The following is a 14,317-nucleotide window of genomic DNA, read 5'->3' as shown; positions in this document are numbered from 1 at the left end:
CTCCACACAATAGCCAAAGCAAACTTTTTGTTTTAAAATCAGCTTTATTGAAGCAAAACAGAGAGACAAAAAGCAATTACTTTAAGAGAATACTTTGATGAAGTTTGACAAATGTATATACCTACTATCACAATCAAGGTGGGATATTTCCACCACCCTAAAAATCCATCTGGGCTCTTTTGCAATTAGAATCACACTCCCACCCCTAGAAAACCCACTCTTCTTCCTTATATTAAAATAGTTTTTTTTCCTCAAATTTCATAAAATGTTATCAACTTAAACTTTTGAAAATCCACATCATGTCTCTCATTAACTTCAGCATTCAAATGGTTTTCTAGTTCAAATTCCTTATCATGACTGACAGGTCCCATATGATCTGGCCTCTGTCTACTTCTCCCTGATCTCTAACCTCTAGCTCCACCTTCCTTACACAGAAGCCCTGGTTCAGAGGGGCGGGTTCTTTTCACACCATGAATAAATATAATGTATTCATTTATGTCTTGGAGTATTTGAATTTCTTATTATTTCTTTTAAAATGTCCTTCCATTAATCACGCTTTTTCTTGGTATTCAGGTTCCTACTTCTCAAACTGCTTTCTTGAGAATCCAGTAAAGTTATTAAAAAAAAAGTTATTCATCCTAATTCTTTTTTTTTTCCCATGACCTCTACTCTATCTGAAATCAGCACATATATCCATTGACTTTCTCATCCACCTTCCCCTGTTAACTGCTTCACCAACATGGGACTGTGCCTGTCTTTCTGGCCATTCAAAGATCAGCTCCAAGAATCATATCTGTCACAGGGTAGGTGCTCAACATCCATACCATGTTTGCGAGTTATGCTTGGAGTATACTTGAGAGTGTTGTTTGAGTTTCACATTTGGACTCCAGTGGAAGCCATGTGTTCCCTTGGATGATGACAAAGAACGATTTGTTGTAACATCCGTCTCCTGAAGCTCTTGGGCTCAAGTTGGCTTCAAAGTCAACAAAATCACAATCCTCATTAAAATTGAGGAGAGATGAATTACTGTGATGGAGATGTGTGGTACCCAGGAGTCCTTTATCCTTCCTCCTTCATTAATCCTGTCGCTTACTGCATTTTCAACAAGGATACTTAAAAAACAGGTAGCTGACTGACGAAGGTAAAATGGCAAAGGGCTGGGGAGGAGAGACCAAAATCACTTTTTAAAAATCTGCCAAAGGCCACAAAATAGCAAGGAAATTCTTTGAGCTACAGGAGACCCAGACTGTTGAAAACCTTCTTTAGGCTCAGGAGCTGCTTGGCAGAGAGGAGATAAAAAGTGATTTTAGATTGTGAGGACTTGGAAAGTGACAGTGTCACAGAAAGCACAGCCTAGTGATTAGAAAAGAGATTTTTTTCCAGCAGGGCTGTTACAAATGTGGAATGAGTTCAGAACTACAACCCCGAATGGAATGTTCCTGGGAAAATGTATTCTATAGAAATAAGACATCCAGGGTAATTTAGGGCTGTATTTTTAGGACTTTCAGATTGATTGCTTGAAGGACTCAGCTGGGATTTCTTTCCTCTGAAGACTGCATTGTACAATTAGATAGGGTATTATAGGTCATGATCCACTGGCCTCAAAGCCCTGGGATCAGGCTCCCAAGAGGCAAGATGTGAGCTGAACTGAGCCTGTGACAAATCCTTGGTCCCCTGGGGAAGGTGCAGTGTTTCATGCAGAGGGGCCCTGACTTCTTTATAGATTCCTTTGGCAGTATTTTACTGGAACTGAGAAGGCAGTTGCCCCAAGAGATTCATAACTCTGCTTTCCACCTCACTGCGCTGTGTGTGACACTACATGTTGTGCTGGTTTGGAATAGAACAGAACACCGCACACCCAGCCCATTGTCTAAGGGCCTCCCTTGTCTTTGCTATTAAATCTTTACTGAAGAGCTATTGGGTCCTAGCTCCAATTCAGAATCAGAAACGACACATAAATGGGTGTATGGGGGTGAGGTGGTTATAGGTATTTGGGAATTTGCTTGCTGCCTTGTTATTTATGAAATTCTGATCAGTCCTTTCAGTAGAATATTCAGATCAGTAGTTTTTTGGGGAAAGGTACTGTGAAGATAGTATCTAAAGGCTGTTATAGAGGTTGGAAGGAAAAATAATTTTAAGCTGGTTGGCTCTCAAATATTCTCTAACCATTTGTTAAGTTCGTTTATATCATAGTGCAGAAAGGTCTTCTATCATTTGGTAATTCCCCACTGGTCGTGAGAGTGCCTCAAACAGGGTAGATAATTAATGATTCACCTGGAAAACATTATGCTAAGTGAAATAATCCAGGTACAGAAAGACAATTAATTACCACATGTTCTCATTTATATGTGGAAACCTGAAACACTCAGACTCTGAGGAGCAGAGGACAGATGGGGGGTTAATGGGGAGATGTCCATCAAAGGGCACAATGCTTCCATTAGCCAGGAGAAGTAAATGATCAGTATTTAAGGTGAAAAACTAGTAGTGGTTCAATTAAATCTAGCAGACATTTATGAAATACTTGCCATGGCCAAACTATCTTGTCAGTTAAAATAAAACATAAAAGAAGAAAGGTCGTTAGAACCTAGAATTCCACCGATGGTCTTTCAGGGTTTGTGAGCTCCCTGAAATTGAATGGAAGCTGTGTGCTTGTCCTTGTGCTTTTATGTGATCCTTAATTTGTATCAGATTTTCAAACATTATACCTGACCCTGAAAAGATTAAAGACTGAGGATCCAATTGTTCCTAGAATTGACCAATTGATGATGTGCCATGGCTCATGCATATGTGCAAGTCAGGCTTGTGACTGGTCCCTCCACCCTCTGTAAATCAGCTGCCAGGTCATTGGTGGTTTCAGTATGCATTCCTGTATTTTTTTTTCAAAGTTTTTGCATATTTTTCTTTTTTCACACTTTTTATTGGTGTATTATAGTTGTACATAGTGGTGGGATTTGTTGTGCGCAAGATATAACAACATAATTTGGACAATATTATTTCACACTATTTCTGGTATTTCCTCCTATATACCCCCCTCTCTCATCCCTTTTCTCTGCTCTATTGATCTCTCTTTCATTTTATTTTTTAAAATGTGGAAATAGAAGAGATACAGAGAACTGCTATTGGAGCAAGCTGTGCTTTGACTCTGTTGCATTTGAGACAACCCTGGAAATATAGAAGCAACATCTGTGACCATTAGCATAGGGTAGGTAGGTGTACAGGGCCTGCTTGCTAACTTGATAAAAGAAGGCAGGAAAGAGCAGGACATGGTGGCCTGCACATGTAATCCCATCAACCCTGCAGTGTGTGGCAGGATGATTGCAAGTTCAAGACCATCCTGGGCAATTTAGTGAGACTATTGTCTCAAAATAAAATTTAAAAATAGCTGGGGATGTAGCTCAGTGGCAGAGACCTTGTCTATCTTCTGTGAAAGCCTAGGTTTAATCCTTAGGACTGGGGGTGGGGGGTTGCTGTTGGGGAAAGTGTCTCTCCATGGTAAACTGTTCATAAGAATCCCAGAGCCTGGTCTTGTGTCCTTCAGGAACTTGGAGTCACTTTTAAAATCTCTCAATTAGTTTTAACTTTGGTGACTTTTAACTTTTTGACAGATGTCCAAAGCAGGTACAGAAGTTTAAATTAAAAAGTGACAATGAATCACTTAACATTGTTTTTCTTCACATATTTTCTTCACAGACTATGTAAATGCTTTGAAAAATAATATGAAAGAAAGGGGGAAAAAGAAAACCACAGAATATTCTCCATGTACCAGCTGGGGGCAATCCAGTACTACAAATGTGAGAGTGGAGAAAATATGCATCAAAAAGATCATTTCTAATGTTGTTGCTACTGTGAAAACTGGTGTCTTTTCCTCTCCAATCAATATGTCTTGGTCCGCTGAACACCATAGTAACAGAGCAGTGAACAGCCAGCCAATTGAAAATGTCCTGTTTCCTTTGTAATGGCAAGTTTCCCACACCAAGTAATCCTTGGCTCAAGTGGCAACTGAGCTTCACAGTCTTCCAGCTGTGGCAGCAGCTGGCTCAGGATTGCAAGCTGGGTATTCCCCAGTACAGGAATTTTCTACACTCTTTAGAAGGTGCAGCAGGCTTTGCATTAAGCCTAGATGTCTAGTTATGGTGCCCAACCAGTATGCTTCTTGGGATGCCATGGAAATGGTCACATTACTCAGATTGTATGATTTGTGATCAATTCCATGTACCTCTGGCATTGTTCTGAGTAGAATAGTTAATCAATGTCTTTCATGCCCCAATAAAAAAAAATACAGTACTTGATATTGTATCCTTTTATTGATTCATCTTTTTTATTGGGATTCTATGCACAATTCCACAGAAGATGCAAAGAAGCAGTGACGTGCTCTCTTCATTTGTAGAGTGTCTCTTTAGGAGATAAAACTGTACCATACCTGAAATAGATCACTCAGGATTGTGCACCATAAAATAAATTGTAGTTTATCAGAGAAGGGGAGGCTCTTTCTGATAAGCTGCAGTTGTCAGGAAAATGTTCACAGAGAATATGATTAATGCCCCCACTCTATCCTGTCTTAATGTTGGCTGAGCATTGGGCAATACTGACCTGGGACATCTACAGCATTTAGCAGTATTTATTCTAGTTTTCCTCTTGGACAAAAGGATGCCAGATACATGACTCTGGTGTTTCTTTTTAGAGGGGCTATCTTTCTTACTTTTACAGAGCATTATAAAGTGAAATGTTGTTTGAAAGTTTTACATGCAATTTTCATACAATACCAATTGATTGTTTCTTGGGAGTTTTACTTTCTGTGTTGACAGGAAAACACTCTCGAACTATCTGCAGTTTTATTTTGCCAGTATTTTGGTTACTTTTATTCCTGAGTTTCATTTTTAGCTCATCATTTACTCCATCCTATATAAATTTAATTATTGTATCTCTGTAGTCCTCTGAATATCTGTTGACTGAGACTTACAGAGCAGAATAAAAGTAATAACAGAGATACATTTGTGATTCCAAAGACTCAAGTCGATAAGATTAGAAAGTAATCTTCCTGGGAGATTAAAAAAATATGGGCTCAAACACAAACTTGTATTTTTTGACAACTCAGTACAAGAACTATTTTAAACAAAATTCGTAGAAGATTTATGTCCTCTTTTTTCTTTTTTTGGGAAGCTGTTGATATCTTAATCAGGGAACTTGTTCAAGGTTTTCAGACATAGATAAACAAAGCCCTCATATTTTCATTTAAATTTTTGTTACTAGTGCATTTTGTCTACAAGTATGACTACTGTATTGAACGGATTCTAGAAGGTAAGTAGGTGCAGGCCAACTTTGGAATTTTAATAGAGACACTGTGTCTGTTGTTTGGAGAATGTTAGGACAGGGGTACATGTCACACAGCCTTTTCCCAACTAAGACTGGGATTTCAACTGAAGAATGATTAAAAGATGCCAGCTGCCTTTTTCAAAGTTCTCTTGGCCTGATTCAACCTTTTCTGGCTTCAGATTCCATTTCTCCTCTTAATCGTACCTGGTGATACCCTGCAACTCTTCTTCTCTGTTATTGATGTTCCCCATGTCTGAACATCTTGCCCACAGTTCAAAGCCTACTCATCCACCATTTTCTCCTAGGAACTCCCCTTGCCCAATCCAAAGTTGGACTGTGCCTCCTCACTTTCTAGAATCTCATATAATGTGTTGCCTGTATTTATCTTATGGCTGTTAAAATACTCTCTTTATAGTAATAAATAGAAAGATCTCATGTCTTCTACTTGAATTGTAAACTCTCAAATGACCAAATTTGAGGCTTTGCAACCCTGTCATAAACTTCCTCTAGAGTTTTATGTATGTGGTACTTAAATACTCATCAAATTACCAAACTGGCACTTATATCAGCAAATTACACCTACAGTGAAGGAGCTTTCTATTCTTGCAAACTTGGCAATTGTCTTACACTTAGTTGACACTAGATATTTGTGGAATGCAAGGTGGTAGTTGGGTGGACGAATGGGTGGTAAGAGGACACAGGAATGGGGAAAGATAGATGGGCTGATGGGATGGACAGATAGATGGATGCATGAATGCTCTGAATTGGGGCTTTAGGTGACCATTAGCTTTTGTGCTGTGATGACTCTCATTTCTTCCCTGTGTAGCCCTAATGCTCACTACACCTTCATCTGAAAGTCTCTGAGAATCCCTACACATCAGGAATCATTGCCAGCAGAGATACAGCTCCAAGCATCATAGTTGCTTCAGGTAAGAAGCTTGTCTCCTTTGCTTGCTGCTGTAGATGGTGCTGATTTTAAGAAGCTAGATATCCGTGGTTGGAATTTAATGAGCAGGCTAGAAATATTTTCAAAGGCACCTAAACCATTAACCCTGAAGCAAGTATGTTGAAAACCCGTGCTTGGACAAAATGCTTGCAGTCAAAATCCTTCTCAGGCCACGCAGACTGCTGATCTAAGCCATTGTTAGTTTTTGTGGAAAGTTCTTTTCACTAAGGGTGATGTGCTCTTTCTAGGTAATATAGGTTCTGAACTGTCAGACAGCGACATCAGTGTGTTTGTCTCTTCAGATGCAGGGAACACTTGGAGGCAGGTAAGAAAAGACCCTGGGTTGATTTGCCAAAGTTTAAATAGCATAAAAATTGTTCAATTTGGTTCAAGTTTAGGAACTTATTTAGCAGTGGTACATGCTACATATGAATCCTAAAACATATTACGTGTTTTTTTTTTTTCAATAAAAGTCTCAGGCTGGGGTTGTGGCTCAGCGGTAGAGTGCTCACCTCGCATGTGTGAGACCCTGGGTTTAATCCTCAGTACCACATAAAAAATAAATAAGTGAAATAAAGGTGTTTTGTTCAACTACAACTAAAAAATAAATTTAAAAAAGTCTCAAACAAATCTTTTGAGTTTAGCAAATTTTTGTGCAGTTTTATTTCTTTTGTTATTTAATAAAGATAATCCTTAATTAGGGCCTGGATGTAAAAACATTTATAAGTGAATATTTTTTTAAAATTAGATCTCATGGAATTTTTCCCATAAAAGAAAAAACAGAATCCCTGTGGATTTATCAAATAGGAACTTGGAACTTGAAGGGTTGATTGTATATCCAATTCCAAGTTGCCACCAAAAATTCTCTTTGCCTTGAAGCCAGAACAGAGAAGAATGAAATGATATAGAAATGGCCATTACCCAGGTGGTATTTTGAGATGCTTAAATCTCATGTGCAAGACAGAGTAATAACCATCAGGATGCATATGTTAGATAAAGTAGAAATGGAATCACTTTAAACCAATGTGTTTAGCTTAAATGCTTCCTGCCTTTCTTCTGAATGAAAATTAGATATCCATGGCTTATAAACCAGGCAGTTAGGTTTAGCAATCATAACAAGATATGAGCCTAATGCATGGCTGTTACACTTCAATAAATATGTTTTAATAACCCACTGACGTTTAATTATCATACAATAACTAGCACTGTAAATTAAAATCTAATGCACAGGTAATCACACTTGGCAATGAGAGCACTCTACTTTGAATTTTAGAAAAAAAAAAACATCTACATGATAGTCCAGTTGCCACTTATTACCTTTAAACGTTTGAAGAAAATCTGTGGGATTCTCAAATTTTAAGAAAAGCATGGCAGGGAAAAAGAATTGCATAAGAAACCTCAGAGTAACAAATCTTAGAGATATGCAGAAATTCTTTAAGAAAGAAGCTTCCTCTGGAAAAGAGAGACCCACTATTCCATTTTCTTCCTCCCAACACCCTAAAGAAGGCATAGAAATCTCTACTTCTATGGTCCTGGTATGTGTGTCTTGGGTATAAGAAAGAAACAAGGGGAATAAAAGTATCTGTGTATAACATCCAACAAGGCTCTTGTAGCAATCTGACTATAAGTATAGCACACATCTGGTAGAGAGGATTTAGAGGTGTTGCCTCATGTTTCCATTTGACTTCAAATTATTTGCTTCATATTTTGAGGAAGGCCCACTAGAACATGTGTCCAAGGTGACAATTTCATTTTGATCAGAACTACTTGCAACTTGGTGGAACTTTTGTGAATTAAACAAGAGTACCTTTCTTTGGTAACACTTGGAAAGTTGGAATAATTAGATAGAACAGGGTACCATAACACAGCAAGTCCCAGTTCCCATCAGGGACTGTTTGCATGGTCTTTGGCAAGTCGCTACATCTGTCTAAACCTTAATCTTTTAATCTGTAAAAATGAAACTATTGAAGAAACCAATCTTTAAGACTCCATCCATCTAGAGATACATATGCAGTTTCCTGATATTTTGACATCATTAAAAATGAAAATAAATGGATATTACCCTAATGGTAAGAGAATATTAACACAAACACATACTAGATGTTTTAAAATTAATTTTCTTCATACCTAAATATCATTTTTTACATAACGCCAATGGTACATGTAGCCTATGTTGGGAAACATTGTTTAGCTCAATTCCCCGCCAAATTTAGGGAGATCTATTTTTGTCCTGGGAGGAATTTTTGCTCTCATATGAAAACTAATTCTCTGTACAGTAGGTGTGTGTGGACATTGGTCCATGTGTGTTCATTTTCCTCATCTAGATCTTTGAAGAAGAGCACAGTGTTTTGTACCTAGATCAAGGTGGCGTCCTGGTGGCCATGAAACACACTTCTCTTCCAATTCGACATCTTTGGTAAGGACACCTGCTGCCTGGGGACATGCACCTGCTGGTTCTGCACTACAGAACTGGCCTGGGAATCAGGCAATCACACTGTGACTGTGCTTAGTAAAGTGTCAAGATGAGCTTGAGTTTTATCTACACCTTTGCTCCACTAAAAGAAGATTGTTGCCTGCAGTTTTTGGCAGGGGGAAGGTAGAAGTATAAAAGCGGGGGTGGGGGGGTGATTTTTGTTCTGAAAAGAAGAATTGCATTATGGTTTTCAAATGTGACAGTCACAACCTTCCACCAGTACCTTTTTCTCTCATTGCAATCACAGGTAGAAGGATGTTCACTACTACTCAGAGTACCACTACTACTCAGTCTCTGAGTAGTTAAACTACTTGGTGTTATGTCCCAAATAACATCTCCTCAAATACAGAATGTGTTATGTACATTCTGCACAGAGATTAGCAGTTTATTATGGTCATACTCCTGTATCTCCCATGAAGCTTCCTGAGCTTCCTTTTTTGAGGTGACATTCTGCCACTTTGCCTGTATGTCATCCCCTGGTGGATATGCAAGGTCTACCTTCCAGAGTGGTTTCCAGTCGGCTTCTTCCTCTGTGTTTGAAAGTGAATGTCTCACATGTGAGCTTGTTTGAAATCAAAAGCCTGGTTTTCCCTCTAAGTTGTCACTTTGGTGACTAAAGAGAAGGCTACAGAAGAAAAAAAAAAACAAGGCTTAGTTAGCCTGGGGAACAGAAATCCACAGAGAAGGACAGCAAAAGAAAATCTCCTGTAACAAAATGCCAGAAGCTGGTTCACTCATAAAGAACAGAAATTTATAGCTCTCAGTTCTGGAGTCTGAAAGTCCAAAATCAAGAAGGCACTGACAGATTCAGTGCCTGGTGAGGACTCTGCTTTCTGGTTCCCAAATGGTGCCTTCTTGCTCTGGTATCACCTGGTGAAATGAGCAAAACAATTATTGAGGCCCTTAGAAGTCTTTAACCCCGTTCATGAGAGCTCTGCCCTTATAATCTGATCATCTCCCAAAGCATCCACCTCCTAATACTACCAACATATGTGAGGGCACAAACATTCAGACCATAATGGTAACCCTCAGAGTGGCACACTTCTCCACTCTCATTCTCAAGGGCCCATCCTTTAGTTCTCATCCATTAATTCAACGAGGGGAACTATGATTTATAACAATGTAAAACCTGCCACATTTTGGAATTTGCCATTTAGAGATAGGTCTGTTGAAATCTATTTTCAGGATCACATGCTCTAGATACCAGTGAGGATTTGAAGAGGGTCACACTGAGGTCTAAAGACTAATAAATTATCTAAGTTAAAAAAAATCAGCCAGAGACTCTTATTATTCCCATTTTGCACAATTCTCCCTTATTGGGATTTTAATGCATGAGTCCCACTGGTTTGGCTACCTGTATTTGTGCCCTTTGATATAATGAAGAAGGCCTAATCAGATGTAAGGAGGGCTCATTTTGACAATGCCCAAGCTGCCTTTAAAAATGCAGCCTTTCTTGGTTGATAGCATATTTTCTTAGAAAGGACTTTTTATATTTTCTCTTGAGACCCTTGACTGTTGTTTTCCTCTATCACTAGGTTGAGTTTTGATGAAGGGAGATCTTGGAGCAAATACAGTTTCACTTCTATCCCACTTTTTGTGGATGGGGTTCTGGGTGAACCTGGAGAAGAAACACTGATCATGATGTAAGTGGAAAGCTATGGTATGGTTCAGCCTTAATATAGGAGAGTAAATCCAAAAAGGTGTTTTATAGCTGAGACTGCTTTGATTTGATGCTGTTAGATTTGAAGTTGTTATCACAGTCAGTGCCCCCTGCTACAGGAGTCCCTAGCAAAAAGGAGGAAAAAAATGTGGGCAGTCATTTTCTTGGCTCTGATAGGTTTGAGGAGGCTCAGACTGGGGGTGGTAGCAGAAGAGAAAAGCTTTTTTCTTTCTATATTCAATTAGTTAGGGAAATTAGAAGGAATTATTTCAAGAGCAAATAAAACTATGCATTTAAAATTTTAATATAAGCAGAGTGTATATGCAGAAAATCTCAGGTGTCTAAGTATAATTTCTATTTCAGTCAGAACACAGCATTTGATCAAAACCCCACAAGGGATTTTATTTTTCTCTGGCTCTTTACCTAACCCAATTGTGAGGCATATTAGGAAAACCATGAGAACAATCTGTTCTTGTGAAATTGCATTTACACTCATTCTTGTCTGAAAAGTGATGATCATTAATTTGTGAAAGACTTGATTAATGACTCGGCTGCCTATGGGTTTCAAAATATGGGCTTTGAACTTGGAATATGAAACTGTGATATTTCCTTCCCCTAGAAAATTGGCCATGGAAAAATAGAAAAGGAAGGTTTCAAAGTAGTTGATCCTGTCATCGTTGAAAATTTCAAAATCTAAGTAAATAATTGGCTTGTTTTCTAACCCCATACTGCACTTTTTTCAATGATAGAAAACATCAAGAAAAAGTTAATATGCCTAATAGCTATGCTTTTGCTCATGGGAAACATAGCTAGATTAGCAATTTATTTTCTAATTTACTTTTATTCAGTTTTTATATTTGCAGAACATAAATTTTAAAAAGCTGATCTAAAAATTCACTTTGTGGCTTTTATCTACATGTATGATTGTTGATTCAATCACTGCATTAAACACCTGAGTCTCTGAGTAGGGAGAGTAGAATGTTCAATGTAGGAGCACATCATTACCATTTGGCTGTGGTGTCTACTTCCCTAGGACTGGTGGAAACACCAAATAGCATGGAAACCAAAAACAAAAAAACGAATATATTAGCTCTAGAATTTTCAAGTATAATCTTGGACCACCTAGAATGCACTTCTTGTGACTGTTTTCTCTGTCATTTTTGTCAATTATTGTTGTGGTACAACATATACAAGTAAACTCTTAAGTTAAATATCCTGAGATCCATCTGTACCCATGTTTAGTGGCTTGGATTTGGTATGGATGAACCTTTTTGAGCCTCAAGTTATCCATCTTCAATGAGGAGTCCATAATGGAATCCTCTTCATAAATGTATTTGGAGAATTAAAAGCTTTGACCCATATAATGTGCCTGGCATAACACATGACACCCCTGTGAACAACAGGTTCAGAGTTAACACAACAAATGCAAGCTCTTGTTAATACTGTTGCCATTGTGATTATCGTGTTTCCTTTTATCATCATGAACTCTGTAGAGTGTTTGGACACTTAAGCCACCACTCTGAGTGGTAGCTGGTTAAAGTGGACTACAAGTCCATTTTCGACAGACGGTGTTCCGAGGAGGACTACAGGCCTTGGCAGCTACACAGCCAGGTAAGGGGAAGACAGCTAAGACTGAGCCCTGGGCAGGGGGTATGAGAGGTGCTCAAGGAAAGCTCATCCTTCAGGCTTAGAAACTGGAGATCTCTAAGCCAAAATGCCCAATTCTTCCTTTCTTTCTTTCTTACATATTTTGCATGACACAGCACTGAACAAACTCAACATTTATATCTTGTTGTGAAGTTATTTCTGTTTTATTATGCTAGAATATAATGAGATAAAATTCAAATGTGCTTGGCTTAGACTTACAACTCAAAATGAAATACCAACTCAGCACTGAGTTTCAAACATAATTTATCTGAGCATGTCATACAGTGGGGGCGGGGTGAGAAAAAGATCTTCCATTTTATCTACCAATTCAGACAGAGGCAATGCATAAAATAACAAAGTAATGTTCCCTAAGCAGTTCCAGAAAAACCCTTCCTGTCCATTTCCTGGATTCCCTGGGAATACATAGTACTTCTTGCCTCCTTCTAAGGTACTCAAAGTATAGGAATACAGAATTATGAATAGGAAACTTTCCTACATCCTGGCCTCTTACTTAGTTATTCAGCTCACATCAAAAGGCTTGGATGAAAATGTTCCTTTAATTTTCTAGGGCAGGAACCATTTCTACAGGCCTCCCTGAGAATCTAGTGGAAGTTCTTTTTGCAAAGCCATCACTTTGTTCAGCCAGTGAAACATGGTGGGCTCCAAACTAAGGAATGCATTTGCATGAAGATGTGTAATGTAGCCTCAGGAAAGACAGCCTAGAACCAATTAAACACAATTCTGCTCTCATTGTTCAGAAGCACAAAAGAAGCTATGTTTGACAGTGGGCGCTGCAATTAGCTAGAAAAACCCTCCCTATTCAGAGGCTCAACAATAAAATTATCGCTCACCTACATTGCTGCTATTTTCCCCTTTGGGATGCATAAGCATTGTGATATTCAAAGCTTTTATTTATTTCATGGAAAACACTGTATTTAGCTCTCTTGTTTGTCTGGTAGATGAACATAAAATCAGTGCTATAAAAATGTGTGGGCAGAAGCATAATAAATTGGGACAAAATGGTTTTTTACATTTCTTAGCAACACTCGTATTTCGTATGCTCATAAATGACCAACTGTATAAATCTTTTGTTAGAGGAGAATTGAACTTAATTACCACTGGTTTGCCAACTAGTTATAATCTATCTTAATTATCTGTGTGTCCTCTGTAGCACTAAGATGTAACCCTCCCCCAGTACCAGTTTGTTAAACACATGAAGAGTTAGGGATTTATTAGACAAATTCCCAGTACTTCCTAGGATTATCTTTATAGTCATAAATTATGATATACATCAAAAACAAAATGTTGTTAGCACAAAGTACAACACCAGAGTCTGTATTACACTAAGATTTGTGAATATCTTCCTAACCTTCCCTAATGTGGAACAGGAAACATACAAGCTATGTGCCCAGCTCTGTGTGATGGTTGTCTGCTCACAGGGGGAAGCATGCATAATTGGAGCCAAGAGGATATACAAGAAGCGAAAATCTGAGCGGAAGTGTATGCAAGGAAAATACGCAGGAGCTATGGAATCTGAACCCTGTGTTTGCACAGAAGCTGATTTTGACTGGTGAGCTGGCACCATTATTCCATGGAGTCATTCTATATTTCAAATACACATGGCCCTTGAAGAGAGTTTAGAATGGAAATAGTAGTGACATATGTAGAGCTCATGGCAAACCTCGGATTCTTATAAGATTATCTCTTGGGGACATCATGGTTACTAGTTATATGCCTACATGATGACAAAACCAGGCATTTCTTTAGATTTAAAGAGGATTAAGAAGATAGTTGGTAATTATCTTCATAGAGTTGATGGATACTTTGGTCAAAAAGAGAAGCTAGATCTATCCTATGTTACTTTGGACAGCAACTCTGAAAACAATAATTGTACTTTGCAGGGTACGAAGATAAAGTCTAGATAAATTCTTTCTGGAATCCAGGGTTTTCAGTAGGAAATGATGGTCTTATAAAGCAGTAAATTCTCTGTCTCTGAGAATTTATACCTGTCCTGCACTTTGGCACTGAGATCCTGAAATACATTTATAAGAAATATTACCATGGGTTTTTAAGTCAGTCATCACAACCCTCTTTCCCATCATGCACTTTATTCAAGGAGGATTTTCAGAGGAAGTTAGCATGTTACACTACCTGTTAAGGTCTGTAAACAAGTCAGATTGGCACCTGTTATTTTGCCAGAGAAATGTTAAAGTCTGTAAACAAGTCTGGATGGCGCCTGGCCAAATGCCCGAGGGAGTGGTTTGTGAAGTAACAAAAG

At 38.4% G+C, this 14,317-nt stretch overlaps 1 pseudogene; it reads left to right on the top strand.

Moving 5' to 3' along the window:
* The window catches only part of LOC143388712 (VPS10 domain-containing receptor SorCS1-like), a 100,924-nt pseudogene extending 87,311 nt beyond the window's left edge, over positions 1 to 13,613 (top strand).
* Positions 13,614 to 14,317: the final 704 nt, after the last annotated feature.

The sequence above is a fragment of the Callospermophilus lateralis genome, unplaced genomic scaffold (assembly GCF_048772815.1).
Source record: "Callospermophilus lateralis isolate mCalLat2 unplaced genomic scaffold, mCalLat2.hap1 Scaffold_197, whole genome shotgun sequence".
Classification (NCBI taxonomy): Eukaryota; Metazoa; Chordata; class Mammalia; order Rodentia; family Sciuridae; genus Callospermophilus; species Callospermophilus lateralis.
Note: the sequence above shows the minus strand (reverse complement) of the source record. Positions and strands in the feature narration are given on the sequence as shown.